General features: G+C 42.6%; 1 protein-coding gene across 1 annotated transcript in view; it reads right to left on the bottom strand.

Annotated features, from left to right (window-relative positions):
• The window catches only part of ELOVL7 (ELOVL fatty acid elongase 7), a 76,809-nt gene extending 55,939 nt beyond the window's left edge, over window positions 1–20,870 (bottom strand). Inside the window, 1 exon segment of the mRNA NM_001078042.1 lies at window positions 20,803–20,870. The gene's annotated coding sequence lies outside the window, so the exon portion shown is untranslated.
• Window positions 20,871–21,139: the final 269 nt, after the last annotated feature.

The following is a 21,139-nucleotide window of genomic DNA, read 5'->3' as shown; positions in this document are numbered from 1 at the left end:
CCGGCAGGCTACAGTCCATGGGGTCGCAAAGAGCTGGACACGACTGAAGTGATTTAGCACACAGCACATGTCTAGATGGTGATTAAAATCAGTTATGGATGAATGAGAAAAATTGTGGAGAATACCATCATTTAACAGGTAGGCTGAGGGAAGAAATCTCACAAAGAAGATGAAAAAGGAAGAGTCCAAAAGGACAGCTTGTGAAGGCTAGAGAAGAGGAAAGAGATGCACGATCAAGCTTTATCATTCTGGTAAAACCTTAAGAATTTTTACAGTGAGAGGAAGAAACAATAGACAGAAACAGGGAGGGACAACCAAGGAATGTGTGGAGGAGAAATAGAAGGGATGGAGACACAGGCCAGCATGATGGTGAGTCTGGCAGGTCATCCTCCATGAAGGGCAAGAGAAAGGAGGACAGGTCATAGATGAGCTGATGCAGGGAAGCAGCCTTCCTGGCACGAGTTTAAATTAGGGCCTTTCCTGTGTGCTCCAGTGACACCTGATTGCCTCACCACGTGCCACAATTTACCCGCCTGCCTGTGGCACTGTACTGAAAGCTCCAGGATGGCCTGGACTGTTCTGATCCTGCCCGCCACTCTATGCCCAATGCCCAGCACAACGCCTGGCACTAACCATGCCCCAGTTCAAAGTTTAGCTGACTAGGACTTCCTAGTGGTCCTAGTGGTCCTTACCCACTGGTGGTCCAGTGGTTAAGAATCTACTTGCCAATGCAGGGGACATGGGTTTGATCCCTGGTCTGGGAAGATTCCATGTGCTGCGGGACACTGAAGCCTGTACACCACCATTATTAAAGCCTGCCTGCCTAGAGCCTGTGCTCTGCAACAAGGGAAGCCACAGCAATGAGAAGCCTGAGCACCTCAAGGAAGAGTAGCCCCCCACTTGCCGCAGCTAGAGAAAGTCCACGTGCAGCAACGAAGACCCAACACAGCCAAAAATAAATAAACTGCTTAAAAAGTTCAGTTGACTAAATGGGGACAAGAAATTGAAAGATTCACCAACAAAACCTTCAAGTTTTCTAGCAAGGTAGGAGGTGAGGTTGATTAGTAAGATAAAACAGGGTTAGGGAGGAAGGTTTTGGAGGGTAGTGAAAGAAAGAGGTTTTGTGTGGCGTAGAAAATGAAAATCTTTCAAGGACAAGTTGAAAGCAGTGTTTCTCAATCTCAGTTGCATACTGGAATCACCCAGAGGACATTAAGAACTCCTGGTGCTGGAGATCCACCCTGAAATTTCAGACTGAATTGGCCTAGACAGCCCAAGTATTGAGATTTTTTTAAAGTTCCAAGAAGATTCTGTTTTGCAGCCAAGGTTGAGAGTCACGGAGTGAAAGGATTAAGTAATGTTGGTCAGAGTATACCTGAGTCTGGAAACTATACATTAATAGAGTATCAATTTACCTTTTTACCCAGCTTTCTGCAATTCTGTTCAGCTGCCTAGGTATATGTTCAGAAGAAGACTATAGGGTTAATTTGGAGTTAGGGTTTTGCCAGACAAACACAGAAGTAGAGAGCTGAGAGACTAAGGGAAAATGAAGGTCTTTCTGAGAGTAAAAGGGCTTCTCAGGTGGTGCTAGTGGTAAAGAACCCGCCTGCCAATTCAGGAGACATAAGAGATGTGGGTTCGATCCCTGAGCCAGGAAGATCCCCTGGAGGAAGGCGTGGCAACCCACTCCAGTATTCTTGCCTGGAGAATCCCAGGGACAGAGGAGCTTGGTGGGTTACAGTCCATAGGGTTCCAAAGAGTCGAACATGACTGAAGCGACTTAGCACGCACACTATGAGTACAGGAGGACAGGTGAGGGGAGGAGAGAAATAGGTAAAGGAAGTTAAGAGGTTGACTCACAGTTACAAAATAAATGAGTCACGGGTATGATAGGTACTGTGTGGGGAAAATCATCAGTAATTATGTAATATCTGTACATGATAATAGATGGTAACTAGACTTACCACAGTGATCATTTTGAAATGTATGGAAATACCAAATCACTATGCTGTACCAGGAACTAATATAGTGTTGTAGGTCAATTGTATTTCAAAAACAAAGTCATAGAAAAAGAGATCAGATTTGTGGCTTGAGAGGCAAGGGATGTAAGGAGAGGGTATTGGATAAAGGCAGCAAAGGTACAAACATCTGGTTGTAAGATAGATAAGAATCAGGGATGTAACAACATGATAAATATAGTTAACACTGCTGTACGTTTTATATATAGGAAAGTTGTCACAAGAGTAAACCCTAAGAGTTCTCATCACAAGGTAAAATAATTTATTTTTTTAAGTTTGTAACTATGAGATGATGGAGAACATTAAGAACTACCGATGCTGGAGTCCCACCCCCAAGTTTCAGATTTGTTCTGCAAAGTTCACTAAAGTTCACTGAAAAGCTCCCTAAACTTACTGAGGTCATCATTTCAGGATGTATAAGTCAAATAATTATACTGTAAACTTATACAGAGTTTATGTACGTCAATTGTATCTCAATAACACTGGAAGGGAAAAATAAAGAAGGGGAGGTGTAAGAGAGCCGATAAACCAGAGACTACGGTTTGAAGAAGGGCTTTTAGAACTGATAATGTTTTTCTTGGCACATATCCAGGTTAAAAGTCCCAGAGATAGGCTATGAAAGCAGGCAGTCTCAGTGTGGTAGAACTTATCACAGTTGGGTCAGACAATGAACTTTTCTGAGAAGGCTACTCCTAAGTTGGCTTCTGAAAGGGTTTTGAAGTTTCCCAGAGCAATAGCTGATGAGGAGATGCCAAATCAAGTCAGATGTCAAAGTCCAAAGCATGTGAGACTCAGGAGGGGCAATGATAGACAAAGTGGGTTAAGAACAGGAGAGAGTAAAGCTGCAGAGGGAAGCATCAAAAAAGGAGCCCTGTGTTCTATTCGCATATGAAAATGGAAAAGGTAGTCTGCTTCAGATGTGGCGATGGCAGGATACTGGGATTCTGGCCAGTCCATCCAAACACGTAGTAATTTAGAGTACAAAAAAAATCCTCCATTTCTCTTACCCCTACATCAAATCCACTAGCAAATCCTGACAACACCCTTCTAAATAAATTCTGGAATCCAAGTCGCTTTTCACTTAACAGTTTAGTTCAGTTCAGTTCAGTCACTCAGTCGTGTCTGACTCCTTGCGACCCCAAGAATCGTACCACGCCAGGCCTCCCTGTCCATCACCAACTCCCGGAGTTCACTCAGACTCACGTCCATCGAGTCAGTGATGCCATCCAGCCATCTCAACCTCTGTTGTCACCTTCTCCTCCTGCCCCCAATCCCTCCCAGCATCAGAGTCTTTTCCAATGAGTCAATGCTTCGCATGAGGTGGCCAAAGTACTGGAGTTTCAGCTTTAGAAGCATTCCTTCCAAAGAACACCCAGAACTGATCTTTAGAATGGACTGGTTTGATCTCCTTGCAGTCCGAGGGACTCTCAAGAGTCTTCTCCAACACCACAGTTCAAAAGCATTAATTCTTCGGTGCTCAGCTTTCTTCACAGTCCAACTCTCACATCCATACATGACCACTGGAAAAACCATAGCCTTGACTAGACGGACCTTTGTTGACAAACTAATGTCTCTGCTTTTCAATATGCTATCTAGGTTGGTCATAACTTTTCTTCCAAGGAGTAAGAGTCTTTTAATTTCATGGCTGCAATCACCATCTGCAGTGATTTTGGAGCCCAAAAAAATAAAGTCTGACACTGTTTCCACTGTTTCCCCTTCTATTTCCCATGAAGTGATGGGACCAGATGTCATGATCTTCGTTTTCTGAATGTTGAGTTTTAAGCCAACTTTTTCACTCTCACTTTCATCAAGAGGCTTTTTAGTTCCACTTCACTTTCTGCATATCTGAGGTTATTGATATTTCTCCCGGCAGTCTTGATTCCAGCTTGTGCTTCTTCCAGCCCAGCGTTTCTCATGATGTACTCTGCATTTAAGTTAAATAAACAGGGTGACAGTATACAGCCTTGACGTACTCCTTTTCCTGTTTGGAACCAGTCTGTTGTTCCATGTCCAGTTCTACCTGTTGCTTCCTGACCTGCATACAGATTTCTCAAGAGGCAGGTCAGGTGGTCTGGTATTCCCATCTCTTTCAGAATTTTCCACAGTTTATTGTGATCCACACAGTCAAAGGCTTTGGCATAGTCAATAAAGCAGAAAGAGATGTTTTTCTGGAACTCTCTTGCTTTTTCGAAGATCCAGCGGATGTTGGCAATTTGATCTTCACTTAACAGTGGTCCTCCCTTATCTGAATGACTGCAATAGCTTCTCAGCTGGTCTCCCTTATTTCACCTTTGTTCCTCTTCAACATACTTAACACACCGAAGAAAAAAACAAAATAAAATGAAAACCCTTACGTCACTTCTCTGCTTAAAACACCCCAATGTCTTCCCACCTCACTCACACTGAGTCAAAGTTCCTATAATGGCCTCCAAGGTCCTAAGCGGCCTTGACTACCTCTCCGACCTCTCCTTTTCTCACCTATCCTCTGACACAGAGGGTATCAGCCACCCCGGGCTCCTGGTCCTTTCTTGAACACTCCAAGAACATCTAAAACCACCGTCCCAACAGTGTGGAATTCTCTTGCAGATACTTGCTGGAATCAAGATTGCTGGGAGAAATATCAATAACCTCAGATATGCAGAAAGTGAAGTGGAACTAAAAAGCCTCTTGATGAAAGTGAAAGTGGGATGGGGAAGAGCCATGACTCAGTTATTTTTGGCAGGTGATAGCAATGAGTATATGACAGAGTTTGAACACAGTGGAAGAGGGCTTCAATGAAGAAAAGACAGTGGAAGTGTGGTTAACAGCAGGAGGAGACAACAGAAAGGCTGTGATGCCTAGTAAGGCATTTCTCTTTTAGGCAGTAACCAAGAATCATGAGAGCAAGGGTGGGAAATGAACTGACCTCAAATCTTTGAGACAAGCCAGAATTAGCAGTAACAGTTTCAGTGTGGTTGGGGATGGGAATAGAGTATGGTGTCTTATCAGGGAAGGGAGATGGTACCCCGAGTAGGTGGGTAGGTCATGTGGATTAACAACTCCTGGAGAGAACAAAAACCGTACTGGTCTTTCCCATTACAAATCAGAACATAGGAAAAGTATTATAACATACATGTACATAAGAGCACACACCCACAACATATACAGATAAGTCCATAAAAGGAAGAAAAACAAATGGTCCTCAAAAAGAAGTGTGTATAAGGAAAGCAACCAACAGTAAGATTAAATTAAATCATTGTGCTTTCTATTTCTGGATTTTGTTGTTGTTCAGTCACTAAGTCGTCTCCGATTCTTTGCAACCCCAAGGACTACAGCATGCCAAGCTTTGCTGTCCTTCACCATCTCCCAGAATTGCTCAAACTCATGTTTGAGCAATACCATCCAACCATCTCATTCTCTGTCATCCCCCTACAATTAATTTATCCAGCCTAATCCAGGATTGCAGTGTTCCACAGAAATGAATATTAGTAACCTCAGATATGCAGATGACACCACCCTTATGGCAGAAAGCAAAGAACTGAAGAGCCTCTTGATGAAAGAGGAGAGTGAAAAAGTTGGCTTAAAGCTCAGCATTCATAAAACTAAGATCATGGAATCTGGTCCCATCACTTCATGCCAAATAGATGGGGAAACAATGGAAACAGTGGCTGACTTTATTTTGGGGGGCCCCAAAATCACTGCAGATAGTGACTGCAGTGATGAAATTAAAAGACGCTTGCTCCTTGCAAGAAAAGTTATGACCAACCTAGACAGCATCTTAAAAAGCAGAGACATTACTTTGCCAACAAAGGTCCATCTAGTCAAAGTGATGGTTTTTCCATTAGTCATGTATGGATGTGAGGACTATAAAGAAAGCTGAGCGCCAAAGAATTGATGCTTTTGAACTGTGGTATTGAAGAAGACTCTTGAGAGCCCCTTCCACTGCAAGGAGATCCAACCAGTCCATCCTAAAGGAAATCAGTCCTGAATATTCATTGGAAGGACTGATGCTAAAGCTGAAACTCCAATACTTTGGCCACCTGATGTGAAGAACTGACTCATTTGAAAAGACCCTAACTGACTCATTTGAAAAGACCCTGATGCTGGGAAAGATTGAAGGTGGGAGAAGAAGGGTTCAACAGAGGGTGAGATGGTTGGAAGGCATCACTGACTCGATGGACATGAGTTTGAGTAAACTCCAAGAATCAGTGATGGAGAGGGAAGCCTGGCGTGCTGTGGTCCATGGGGTCATAAAGAGTCAGACAGGACTGAATGACTGAACTGAACTGTTTATGACCCTTTGGAGTGTAGCCCACCAGACTCCTCTGTCGATGAGATTTTCCAGGCAAGAATACTGGAGTGGATTGCCATTTCCTTCTCCAGGGAATCTTCCCAACCCAGGAATTGAACCCGCGTCTCCTGTGTCTCCTGCATTGAAGGTGGATTCTTTACTCGCTGAGCCATTGGGGAAGCTCAAAACAAAGATTATCCAAACTTAAACAAAAAAAGTTATGAAGAAATGAAACATGACAGACTGATATGATTGGGTCAACAGAGACAGAAGACAGCAACACTAGGAGGGGAGTCAGAAAGTTCTAGAACATTTGAAAGGATCTGAGGAGCAAAGAGTCCTGGAGGAGACAAAGGCAAGGGCAAAGGCCAGAGGCAGGGACAAACAGTATGTTGGAGTAATAGCAAGCAGAGTCAAGGAGGAGACTGGTGCTGGATGACTCGGAGAAATGAGTACACAGGGTCTTGAGCCCTCAGTGAAAGAGTCAGAGTTTTTATTCTAGGTACAATGGGAAACCATCAAAGACTTTTTGTTGTTGTTGTATGATTATATTTTATTATAAATAATAAAATACACATAAAATTTACCAACTAACCATTTTTAAGTGCATTGTTCAGTGGTATTAAGTACATTCATATTGTTGAGCAACCATTACCTCCATCCATCTTTGGAACTCTTTGCATCTTATAAAACTGAAACTCTCATCAGAGGCTTTTAAGCAAAGCAGTGACATGATCTGATTTATGTGTTTAAAAATTAACTTGCTTGCTTGGTAGAGAATTGATGGTAGGGAGGCAGCAGGATTAGGAGTTTATTGAAACAGATGGATTCAGGATACACTTTGGGGACGTACCTGACATGATGGCTGCTAAATCGGATGTGAGCATGAGATATAGAAAGAAATGAGGAGGGGAGTTGACTTCCAGATTTCTACATCTCCAGTGTCTAACCCACAGAAAATAGTCAAGGTTTATCTCATAAACTAGTGAATATTGATTTACCACTTAAAACAGAAGTCGTTTTTCCTAGAGAACCAGGAAAACTGAAATGAAAACTATCATGGAAGAAGGTCATCTCTGTTGAGAGGCCTCGCTGTTAGTGCTGTGTCCTTGCAACTTGGATAAATTCTACACAGTTAGTTTGTGAAAACATTATATGCCTAATTCTAACATTAACATTAAAAGCTAATCCTTGTAGATGTTTATAAGTGAAACTTTATTAAGCATTTTATATATTTTATTTCATGTCTCTCCTAAATCAATAGGCTTTGAGACTATGGTGCTGTGGGCTACCACTCCAGAAACAACAATGTCTACATAGATTTGATGTTTTTGAGATGGTATGAACCCTCTAATGCCCATCCTTAGACTAATCTTAGGTCTAAAAAACCTGCTTTACTTAGCATGAGTTTTACTGTAATCATTATAAGAACCTAAACTTAATTCATTTAAGTTTGAATTTTGCAATAAGGAGCTCATGATCTGAGCCACTGTTAGCTCCAGGTCTTGTTTTTGCTGACTGTACAGACCTTCTCCCTTGTCTGCTGCAAAGAATATAACCAATCTGATTTCAGTATTGACCATCTGGTGATGTCTGTGTGTAAAGTCAACTCCTGTGTTGTTGGAAGAGAGTGTTTGCTATGACCAGTGCATTCTCTTGGCAAAGCTCTGTTAGCCTTTGCCCTGCTTCATTTTGTCCTCCAAGGTCAAATGTGCCTAGTACTCCAGGTATCTCTTGACTTCCTACTTTTGCATTCCAATTCTCTATGATGAAAAGGACACCTTTTTTGGTGTTAGTTCTAGAAGGTCTTATAGGTCTTCATAGAACCATTCAACTTCAGCTTCTTCAGTATTTGTGGTTGGGGCATAGACTTGGATTATTGTGATGTTGAATGGTTAAAAGGACAGAAACTGTAAGGATCTAACTGAAGCAAAAGATATTAAGAAGAAGAGGCAAGAATACACAGAAGAACTGCACAAAAACGGTCCTAATAACTGGGATAACCACAATGGTGTGGTCACTCACCTAGAGCCAGACATACTAGAGTGGGAAGTCAAGTGGGCCTTAGGAAGCATTGCTCCGAACAAAGCTAGTAGAGGTAATGGAATTTCAGCTGAGCTATTGAAAATCCTAAGATGATACTGTTAGAGTGCTGCACTCAATATGCTAGCAAATTGGAAAACTCAGCAGTGGCCAAAGGACTGGAAAAGGTCAGTTTTCATCCCAATCCCAGAGAAGGGCAATACCAAAGAATGTTCAGATGTGAAAGTGTTAGTCACTCAGTTGTGTCTGACACCTGGACTATAGCCTGCAGCACAAGGACTGTAGCCCACCAGTCTCCTCTGTCCATGGGATTTCCCAGGCAAGAACACTGGAGTGGGTAGCCATTCCTTTCTCCAGGAGATCTTCCCGACCCAAGGATTGAACCTGGGTCTCCTGCACTGCAGGCAGATTCTTTACCATCTGAGTCACCAGGGAAGTCTACAAGAATGTTCAAACTACCGTACAACTGCGTTCATTTCACATGCTAGCAAGGTAAAGCTCAAAATCCTTCCAGCTAGGCTTCAGCAGTACATGAACTGAGAAATTTCACTTGTACAAGCTGGATTTAGAAAGGGTAGAGGAACCAGAGGTCAAATTGCCAACATCCACTGGATGATAGAAAGCAAGAGAATTTCAAAAAAAAATCTACTTCTGTTTCATTGACTATGCGAAAGCCTTCGACTGTGTGGATCACAACTAAGATTGCCAAGAGAAAACCTTAGATATGCAGATGATACCACCCTAATGGCAGAAAGCAAAGAGAAACTAAAGAGTCTCTTGATGAAGGTGAAAGAGAAGAGTGAAAAAGCTGGCTTAAAACTCAACAGTCAAAAAACTAAGATCATGGCATCCAGTCTCACCACTTTATGGCATATAAATGGGGAAACAATGGAAACAGTGACAGATTTTATTTTCTTGAGCTCCAAAATCACTGCAGATGGTGGCTGCAGCCATGAAATTAAAAGATGATTGCTCCTTGGAAGGAAAGCTATGGCGAACCTAGACAAAGTATTAAAAAGTCAAGACATCACTTTGCTGACAAAGGTCCGTATAGTCAAAGCTATGGTTTTTCCAGTAGCCATGTACAGATGTGAGAGTTGGACCATAAAGAAGGCTGAGCGTCAAAGAACTGATGCTTTCGAACTGTGGTCCTGGAGAACATTCTTCAAAGTTCCTTGGACTGCAGAGAGATCAAACCAGTCAATGTAAAGGAAATCAATCCTGAATATTCATTGGAAGGACTGATGCTGAAGCTCCAATATTTTGGCCATCTGATGGGAAGAACTGACTCACTGAAAAAGACCCTGATGTTGGGGAAAACTGAAGGAGGGAGGAGAAGAGGACAACAGAGGATGAGATGGTTGGATGGCATCATGCAACTCAATGGACATGAGTTTGAACAAACTCAGGGAGATGGTGAAGGACAGGGAAACACTGTGTGCTACAGTCCATGGGGCTGCAGAGAGTTGGACATGACTTAGCAACTGAACAATAAAACTTTATTAGCCTAACCCTGACGCCTTTGAAGAGATGCTTCAAAGTTTACCTGAAGAGATGCTTCAGAGTTTACCTTCATTATTGTCCACAATAAATTAGTTATCAAGAGCCAATATTAATATATGGGACTTTCCTAGTGGTCTAGTGGTTAAGATTCTATGCTTCCACTGCTGGGGGCACAGGTTTGATCCCTGATCGGGAACTAAGATGCCGCACGCCACATGGCTGGGACAAAAGGAAATAAACTTTAAATAAAGAACCAATATTAATTAAAGAATATTTTCCCATCTTTACCAAAACTATTATTGAAAGCATTATATTTACATGAAGTGATTCAAGATGCTTTTCATAAGAACCTACTTGAAAAAAAAAAAAAGAACCTACTTGATAAATAAATTCCTCCTATAATTCATTTCTAGGAGGAAAAAATTACCTTAAAAACTGATCTTTCATTTTAAAAAACCAAACCAGTAGAGTTGTGGTAATACCATCTTATTCTTTCATCTACTCCCAGCTAGTAGTTAAAATTTAGTGTTCCATTATCATAATTCTATCACCTAGATTTCCCCCTTCTGTGCTTGAATCATAATATATGTATTGTGAGCATTTCAAATATTCTTTTTAATGTGGAATGTAAATTATATATTATCACGTACAAACTTTGTCCTATTTCATAAGCACATTATCTGCCATCCTCCATGATTCTTTACTAAAGAGGAAGAAATAGATTCTAAGGTCACACAGAATAAATGGCAGGCTATGTAATCAGAATATCTGCATTCTAGACCCAGGTCCAGGCTTCCCTGGTGGCTCAGATGGTAAAGAATCTGCCTGCAATGCAAGAGACCTGGGTTTGATCCCTGGGTTGGGAAGATCCCCTGGAGGAGGGCAGGCAACCCACTGCAGTATTCTTGCCTGGAAAATCCCCATGGACAGAGGAGCCTGGTGGGCTACAGTCCACGGGATCAAAGAGTCGGACATGACTGGGTGACTAAGCACAGATGCAGGTCTGCCACTCACCCTGCAGTGACCTTAGCAGAAATCACCTAAATTTCTTGGAGTCTCAAATTTTTGTCTCTAAAATTGAGTTGAGATACACATCACTCAGGGTTACACTAAGAACTAAGATTATGCATGCAAAGAATTTCTTTCATGGCATGTACAAGCAAAGAAGGACAAGGAGGAAAAACAGCAGCACCTACTTGTTTGGTAGTAAGGAAATGGTTAACAACCCATCCTTGCTCTGTCTACTGATGAAATAGTGAAAGATTACAGGTTGACAGATTTTTTAGGGGGTGCCCAGAAAAGCAGTGGGCACCAACTCTCCTCTGACCTCACCCCATCCAGTCCCACAGATGCTACTGCCATGAGATTCTCAGGCAGTCACCTAAAGGTGATGAACTGTGGCTAAGGACAGAGAATGAGTGTTAGGGGGCTGTTAGATGAGCTAGCATGGGCTGGGCCAGATGGTTTAGCTGTGTTGGCTAAGATAATGCATTTTTCTTCTTTTACACTTTCAATCATGGTTCAGGGTTAGGTTCTATAATTCATGGGCCTTAGAACGAGAAACATCACATTGCTTTGTGTGTCCCACTCATCACACAGGGGAAACGCAATCCTTGTCCGGGTCATGATGTACAGTAAAATCTACAGGACTAATTAATGCTGTTACTTACAGACAAGGATGGATGGGGCAATTTAGGGGCTTTAAGCATTCGGTAGTGGGACTTCCCTGGTGGTGATTATGACTTTGCCTCCCAATGCAGGGGATGTGTGTACGATTCCTGGTTGGGAGCTAAGATCCCATATGCCTTTGGGCCAAAAAAACAAAACATAAAACAGAAGCAATATAATAACAAGTTCAATAAAGAATTTTAAGATGGTCCACATCAAAAAAATCTTAAAAAACCAGATTCAGTAGTGAAGTCATATTCAGAGTTAAGGTTAATGAAGACAAAATAATTAGCAAGTCAGAAAACCATTTAGACTCTAATCAGGAGAACTCATTTTTAGTCCCCCATTTTTGTTTCATTTCCTAATTAAAAACAATTGTTTTAAAATTGTAGTTGATTTACAATGTTGCATTAGTTACAGGTATACAGCAAAGCGAATTAGTCATACATATACATGTATCTACTCATTTTAAGGTTCTTTCCCACATAGGTCATTACATACTATTGAGCAGAGTTCCCTGTGCTATACAGTAAGGTCCTTATTAGTTATCTATTTTATATATAGTAATGTGTATACGTCAATCCCAATCTCCCAGTTTATACCTTCCCACTCTTCCCCCTGGTAACCATAAGTTAGTTTTTTACATATATGACTCTGGTCCCACATTTTAAACAGGCTTATGGCCTTGACTGGACTTCCCTGGTGGCTCTGATGGTAAAGAATCTGCCTGCAGTGCAGGAGACCCAGGTTTCATCCCTGGGTCGGAAAGATCCCCTGGAGGAAGAAATGACAACCATTCCAGTATTCTTGCCTGGAGACTTCCATGGACAGAGGAGCCTGGCGGGCTACAGTCCATGTGGTCACAAAGAGTTGGAGATGACTGACTAACACACACAAAGCCTTGGCCAAATGACCTGTACTTGCTGGGCCTCGGTTTCCTCATCTGTAGAAGAAGTTGATCTAAAGGATCTCTAAGGTCCTTTCCAAGTGCAAAACACTTTAACGTGTCTTTTGAAAGACATGCACATGTCCCAACAAAGTTTTCACTTCTTTGCCGCTTGGACAGATGAGTCTGAGAAGTGTCCCAGTGGGAAGGAGGCCTAGGCACCCGCAGCAGTGGTAGTACCATCTTCATTGACACTCTTTGTACTGGCTGCCTCCCTTCCCCTGTCCCTGCTATTACTGCCTAGGACCACCTCTCAAATAAACTGCTTACAAAAAGAAAAAAAATCTATACTTCAAATTCCGATTAAGAGTACTTACATTATAAAGTGGTAAGAGCATGGGCATGTGGGCATTGGAGCTCAGACTGAACTGGGTCTGATTTCCGATGCTGTGTCTAACCACATGATCTTGGACAAGTCACTCAACTTCTATATGCATCAGTTTTCTTGTCTATACACTAGAAACACTACCATCCTCCTAGTAGGGCTTCTGTGAAGATTAAATAAGATAAGGCACATTAGAATTTAGCAAAGTGCCTGGCATACAGCAAGTGTTCAATAAATACTATTATTAGAAAATGTATTTTTATTTTTCACATTTTATGTTTGGTCTTTTTTCACTAACCTGTTATAATGTTTCAGAAAGTAATTATCATACCACTATAACAAACATTTGAATCTAGAATAAATTATACCTTGCCTAATTCAACTTACCAATTTAATAACACTAAGAAATTGATCAAGTTTAACTGATTCTAGCTAACGCTAGCCTTTGTATCTTTGCTTTCAATCTTTATGGAAGTCATTTAAGGGAGGTAGGAAACAGCTCTAGGTTCTATGTATGGGTTCACATTATTAAAATAAGCTTAAATATTATATGGATACTAAAAGCCTAATTTAAAATAAGAAGTAGAGTTGACTATGTACCATTAGTATGGTATGCTAAGCAAAGGAAAAAAAATCTACATGTACTCTGATTTTTACAATCTAAATGGCAAAGTTTCACTTGTTTTTATTAATGAGGTGCATAAAATACCTACAGAGGCAAAGGTTCTCACAATCTACTATGAAACAGCATAAATGATTATAGTCTAACAGCTGTAATTAAAATAAAAATACTGCTGCAATTTTGACTGGTTCTGGTTGATTAATCAAAAAAAAACTGAAGAATCAAAAAATTATATATATACCATAAATATGTACTTTACCTTAAGACATATTAATAAGCACTAATTTCCCAGTTTTCCAAAGTTGTTTCAAGATTTCCCTTGAGGAAGAATTTCTGCCCAATATTTTTCTCACATAAACCATAGTCAGAATTTATTTTCTACAATTCTCACTTTTAGTGTTCTATGTGGACTGAGAACTAAAAAACAAAAAGAAAACAAACAGAAAAAAATTGCAAAGCAAGCTTAGGATATTATCTCTCAAGCTTTCAAAATCTCTCCAATTCTTTACAGTTCTCCTGCCTACTTTTTAAGTTACTCGCTTTAAAGGAAACTTTCCAAAGGACACAACATTCTCTTCACAGGAATAAAACTCTTTCCTTTTGTACTTTTATAGATTTACACACATTTAAATTACCTAATCACAATAACAAGCGTAACTGACATCAATAGGCTTGCAATACAGTCACTGACCCAGTCGTAGGAGCAGGGAACAGGCTACTCGAAGCCCATATTCATCATATCTGGGCAGCATTTGGTGTATTTTACGGAGAAATGAACAAGGGCTCATAGGGTCAACCAGTTAGATGTCAAGAAGATTATCTTTATATTAGGATGTGTGCATGCTAAGTCACTTCAGTCGTGTCCAACTCTGTGACGCTATGGACTGTAGCTCTCCAGGCTCCTCTGTCCATGGGATTCTCCAGGCAGGAATACTGGAGTGGGTTGCCATGCCCTCCTCCACGGGACCTTCCCGACCCAGGGATCGAACCCCTGTCTCTTATGTCTCCTGCATTGGCAGGCGGGCTCTTTACCACTATTTTCACCTCGGAAGCCCCATATTAGGATGAATCATATGTAACTGCCAATATCCAAGTAGTTTTTCCTAGAGAAATGTCAACTGAATATGTTCAACCTAATATATTTCTATTTTTTAACTGTAAAAATATTGACTATACTTAATGTTTAATATTATATCTATTACCCCCTTGCTCCTCCCTTTGAACAATGGAGGTTGTGGTTCTTACACTTCACTTTTTAAATTCCACATTTGCTCAGGAATAAGTTATTCTATAAGCAGTCACTTGACATTGGTTTCCTAAGAATGATTTCTATTTTCTTTCTTTCTTCAGGTTAAAGTCTCACTTCTTAGAATTTCAAAGAAATTTTTCAAAGACTGAAGGTATAAGAATATGCCTTGCAGCGAATTGCAGGATAAAAGCAGAGGGTCTAATGTGTGAGGTCAGCATTTGTTTGCTTCTCAGACACACATCTTTGGGCTTGTAGGATCCAGCACAGCACTGTCTGCCTAGAGAAGAAGGCAGGAAGTGGTAAGAAGAGGACTGAGCAGAGAAGCCCTGGACAGACTAAGGGTAAGACCCCGTGAGATACAAGCAGCCTTTCCTTCTGATCTGTCTGTGTTATGCCATGTAACTATAATAAGCAAACAAATACATCATAAATGTGCTATTAAGACAAAAATCCCACAATTTGGGATGGAAAGGAAGGAGACAAAGGAACGGGGGGCTGTTTTTAGATGAGGGACAACTTGCCAAACCCTCTTTTTCTAGTTCTCATATTTCTACAACTGACCCTAAAAAGTCTAAAATAAGGTTTATGTTTATGGTTGTCCTTAAGTATTATTAAGTATTAGTCGCTCAGTCCTGTCTGACTCTTTATGATCCCGTGGACTGTAGCCCGCCAGGCTCCTCTGTTCATGGGATTCTCCAGGCAAGAATACTGAGTGGGTTGCCATTCCCTTCTCCAGAGGATCTTCCCGACCCAGGGATCGAACTAAGGTCTCCAGCATTGCAGGCAGATTTTTTTTTTTACCATCTTAGCTACTTGGAACCTCACAAAACTAGTGTTGGATATCAGAACTCTAGTGTCTTAAGAGACACCCTCTAAATAATCAACCCACAAAGTTAGTATACTAAGGCGGAAGAGCCTGAATGTTGTAACTATACTTGGGTTTAAATCCTGGCTGCACACTTGTAACCCTGGACCCTTACTGAGCACACTTTCTGCTTCTTCACCTGAGCACTTTTCTTCACTTTTCTGCACCCATGTGTGCTATAAGGATTCTGGTGCAGACCTTGCTGTCTGCAGACAATTCATGAGAAAAATGCACAGAAAGTGCCTGACTGCGACTATTGACTGATACCTAAAAGATGCCCAAACTTTTCCCCTCAAAATCGTTAGCAAGAGTGTGCATTCTATAAACAGTTGGCACAAGCTCATTTTCTGTTCCCAAATTATTGTGTACACTGAGCATAATCAAGATATCTCATGTAAACAGTGAAGGGAGCTGTCCTTTCCAGGGTCAGATAGAGAAAAGAGATAAAGCTCCACAGGAGAGGGAGAGGTTCCAGAATGATGAAGTTGCAAGTGCAGAGGGGTGCTTTCGAAATACAAATCTGAACAGGTCCCTTCCCTTCTTAAAGGGCTCCAAAGCACCCCCATTGCCTGTAGGATAAAATCCAAAATTTTTACTAGGTGAAACGCAGCCTTCAGTAAGCCGAGCATGCTTAGCAACCTCCTATCACACCCTGCTCTGCAGTGATGTTTCCAGTGTTTCCAGTTCTCTGAATGCACCACAGCCTGAATTTGACTTCCAGCCCTCAGCCCCTCTCTACTTCCAGCGTTCCTTCTTTCGGCTCAGAAGGGCAGTTTTGCCTGCCTTCCCGTTTGGCTTCCCCCATGCTCTGTTTGTGTTAATCGCAGTTTTTCACACTGTACTATATTTACCTCCCTTGAACCCACACAGACCTGGACGAGCTTCAGCATCCTGCCAACCACTTTGCCTGATGCAAACCTGACACTCAGATGTTTACTGAATTTGAACTTCTGCAATTCCCAAATTTTGGCTGAGTTTGACTCTATACTTAATATTGGAGGAAACAAAGGAGCTGGGCTGCTGGTGGTCAAGGCCTGTGGCTGCTTCTCCAAGTGGATGCAGATTTGTCTTTAACAAGGCAGTCTTACAAGTTATATGTTATATGGTAACTTAGTTCATCTGAATAATGGAAATATCTATCTCTTTGGACATATTTATCACCAATAAAAAGGATAATTTTACTTGTCGAGGCAATAACATGTGCTTTTGATATATCTAAATCAGTTTGATTCAGCCACTCAGTCGTGTCTGACTCTTTGCGACTCCATGGACTGCAGCACACCAGGCTTCCCTGTCCATCATCAACTCCCAGAGCTTGCTCAAACTCATGTCCATTGAGTTGGTGATGCCGTCCAACCATCTCATCCTCTGTCGTCCCCTTCTCCTATCTAAATCAATTAGGAGTAATTAAAAACCTCAATTTTAAAAAAAGACTGATCCTATAAAGTGCATGGGTGTTCAACTTTTCATAATGTGAGTAGTCCAAATTGGATGAGTCCAATTTTGTTTATGGGATGCTTCTTTCCCTGCTTTATGATGTATTTTATTGAAATTCAAGATCAGTTCTCAATTTAACATGCTACTACATATCAGTTCAGTTAAGTTGCTCAGTCGTGTCCGACTCTTTGCGACTCCATGAACCGCAGCAGGCCAGGCCTCCCTGTCCATCACCAACTCCCAGAGTTTACCCAACTATATATACAAAGGCTCCAAAATTCTTCCATATTCTAAAGCTGATGTTTGCACATGTAGCACACCAAGAAGAATAAACAATTAAACAGATTAGAAAAAGTCTTATTTCTTCAACTCAAATAGTAATTACCTGAAGACAGAGGCTTTCTTTTATGTACATTCCATTGCCTAGCATAAAGAAACAAATCCCAATTTGTACAATGACATATCTGCAAAGGTAAGCATTACTGCAATGTGAGTTGTTTACAATTATTGCTAATACACCTATCCAACAACAGAGGATTAGTTAAGGAAATCATATTATAATTATTGGGATAAATGCAAATAATAGGAGTTTTAGAAATTATAAGAAAAATGCTTACTATATATTACAAGGAAAATATAAAATATTAAAACTCTATATATAGTATAACAGAGGAAAATATGTATTTAAAAAATGAGAGAGACAAAGGTAAAATGGCAAAATGTTTACTGTGGTAGAATCATGCTCAGGGGCAGAAATTCTCTTTTTGGCTCCCCAATCTCACCACTTTAACACCTTCCAGTTTTCTTTTCTCCTCACCTCAGACCTCCCCAAGCACAGCCAGTTATTCTTCAACAATGCCTTTCAGGATTAATCCATGCCCACATCACCTTACACAGAGGTTTTGAGAAAAGATTCCCATTTAGCCTGTCTTCAGAATATCCAACTATCATATCTACTGTCAGAATAAGACAGTTATTCTACTTCTAAATTATCTACTGTGGTAATCTCTTCATTTATGTTTTCTGCATTTTTTATGTATGTGTTATATTTGTCAGTAAAATTGGGGTTTTCATGTAACTCACTGTGGTTTCATATCTTATTTTGCTAGGATAAGGTTAGGATTCATGATTCTCTGTTGATATGGTCCTTATTCATTACACTTCTAAGTGGAATGTTTAGCTGGGATAGGCGGGTTTCAGCAATGTAGCTGACAGAGGCCAACTCCTCTTCTTCCGCATTGTCTGCCAGCTCCCCTCTGTTTACTGAAACAAACTCCCTAACATTCTCTAAAACCCAGCTTAAAAACTTTTAAGTTTTCTATCATCATCCAACCCACCCAATATATGCTACCTTAATTCATCTTGTATCATATTCTGCAACCATTTATCAAGCTGATACTAGTTGCAAGGCTTGAAAAGTTAGCCTTACTTTGTTTACAATCTTTCTATGGACCATGACTATTGATGAAAGAAGCTAACCAACAACAAAAAAATGATATAAGTGATAAACAAATGTTCAGGAGTGGGGAAGAGGGAGACTAGTAAAGAGAAGAGGGGAACAGAGGTGAGAATGAGGAAGGCTAGAAGGAAGAGACAAGGTAAAAGCTGAAAAGAGGTTTCAGATTGGGAAAAGTGTGATCTGAGACACAACCTCTGAGTTTTGCACCTGGGTGACTATGATAAAGGGGAGGGAAGCTAACATAACTGGTGTTAACTAGAAATGCTTTGGCGTAAAGCAAGACAAATCCAAATGAAATACAGTAAGTCCCCTACAAACAACCAAGTTCTATTCCAAGAGTGTTTGTTAAGTCCAACAGAGTTAGTACTATATTGTAATAGGTTTATAATACTTCTCACACAAATAATACATAAAAAACAAACACACACAAAAAACACAAAGAAAATGTGTACAGTTGTACAACAGCTGGCATACATGGGCTGGCATCAAGTGAACAGGCAAGAAGAGTCACTGACTGGAGGAGGGAGAAGAGATGGGAGATGATAGAACTGAAGTATCATCAGCAAAAGGAAATGGAGAGCAAGCTGCTATTTCACTCACACCTGACGTTGACGGCGCAGATTGTTTCTTGCAGGAACCAGATGCACACTTGCACCTTTGAAAGTTCACAATCGGGAAGGTCCTTCATATGAGGGGGACTTGCTGTATTACAATATGCACTGATAGATGCTACACTCAAACTGAATAAGATCCATGGAAACCACAGAATTTAAGGCGAGTAAGTAGCAGTGATAACCTAAGTAACAAAATTCTATGAAAGGGAAACCTAAATGAGTACAAAGTTACACAAGAAGGAAAAAAGGAACCAGAGAATGAGAGCCTGGTCAGTGAAGCATGAAACAGCACAGGACTTCAGGAAAGTCAGAGAAGAAAGAAAGGAACTCTAGGTGAGTGGGTACCCACAGAGGTTGTTACCAGCCTCAGCCCTGGACCAGAGCCCCTGAGTTCGCATCTCAGTTGGAATCTCCTCCTGCTACTTGTGTGCCTTTGGGCAAGTTCCTGTGTCTCAGTTCCCTTAACTGAAAAAGGATCATGTTTTCATTTATTTACTCCATAGGGCTGCTGTAAGAATTAACAGATTTGATACAAGTTCTTAGAACAGTGCCAGACCAAGAAGCATTCAATACATGTCTGCCACTGGGGGTGGAGGGGATTTTTTTTTAATCCTCAGTGACCTAGAGGGGAACAATTTCAAGCCAGCAGTAGAAACAAAAACTACAAAGTAAGGGAATTAACAGTCAAGTGACGGGCAAGAAGACTGGGGACAATCAAAAGTATGATGACTCTTTCAAGGCAGTGAAACAGTAAGAGTGAGAAAGAGTAACCTGAGAATATAGGGTTAAGTGAAAAAGCTTTTCGAGGGAATAGATCAGTAAGAGGAAAAAGGCTTGGTCGCCAAAACTATTCTTCAGTCGTTGTGGGACTTGTTTTCCCCAAGCTGGACAGGGGTAGAGACCAGATCCTTCCTGTCCCAGCCTTCCCCAGGGAGCTCTAAAGAACGCTCCCTTGGCATCCGGTAAGTTTGAATCAGCGCTGGTTGATTGGGGGGAAGGCCCATTTTCTAACCAACGATACCTCGGAAGATGAAACAACAGGCTTTCCGATTTCCATCTCCGGCACGACCTGTTCTACCGCTCTGTACTCATCACTCTCCTCAGCCAGCAGCCGCTGCCGGGACAGGATGCAGTTCAGGGAGCCAAAAAGCAAGAGCAGCTCCCCGAGTTAATTCTGGCCTCGAGGACACACAAAAAGCACCCCTGAGGTGCGGAAAGACAGGGGCTCGGGCAGGCGGGGTAGGGGTAGGCTGTGGCGAGCAAGGCCAGATCCCGGAGCTGGGAAAATGACCTCGGCGGTCAAGGTCGAGGAGGTCCCTCTTCCTCCCCGTCCCACCAGCAAGCACCTTTGTCCTCCCGCCTGGAACAGCGGGGCCCAGTGCCCCGGGAAAGCCAGGGGAGGGCTCAAAACCCAGGGACGGCGGGGACCACCGTCCCTGTGCGATGCTGGCGGGGTGAGGGGGGGGGGTTGGGGGGCTCCCAGGGAGGGCGCAGGTGAGCTCCGCGGCCCCGCCCGCCGGCGGGAAGGGCTTTGACCCTGGGCACTCGCCGGCGTCGCGGCCACAACTTCCGAAGCGCCCCCCAGAGTCCAGGCAGGGCCTGGCCGGGCTCCCGAGTCTTTCGGACCCGGATCCCACTCCTCGCGCGCCGCGCCCAAGTTCCTTCCACTAGGCTGCCCTCGATCCCCCCGTCCTGGGGTCATCTCCCTCTCTTCCCCATCTCTCCTCCTCTGCGCCCCGGAAAAGTTAGGCCCCGGCCCCCCGGCTGGGAGCCCTGCACTCACCCCGCGAGGAGCGGAGCCGAAGCGCCTGGGCGCGCGAGCAGAGGGCGGCGGCGGGCGGCGGCGCGAACGCGGAGCTCCTCACAGCGGCCCCTGCTGCCTTGGCCGCCGACTAAGCTGGGAAAGGGGCGGAGGCGGCCGGGGTGTCACCTGCCCGCTCTCCCACCCTGCCGCGTGACGCCGCGCAGCGCCGCCCCCTGCCCGCCCTCCGCGGCCGCCAGGTACCCGCGAGGGGGCGCGGGGAGGAGCTGCCCGCTGGGAAGGACCCGTTGGGAGGTGCGCGCGGCCTCGGGCGCCCATCCTCCGCCTGGCTCGGCGCCCCGCCGCTCGCATCGCCGCT

The sequence above is a fragment of the Bos taurus genome, chromosome 20, assembly GCF_002263795.3.
Source record: "Bos taurus isolate L1 Dominette 01449 registration number 42190680 breed Hereford chromosome 20, ARS-UCD2.0, whole genome shotgun sequence".
NCBI lineage: Eukaryota > Metazoa > Chordata > Mammalia > Artiodactyla > Bovidae > Bos > Bos taurus.
This window is presented reverse-complemented; position numbering and strand designations above follow the sequence as displayed.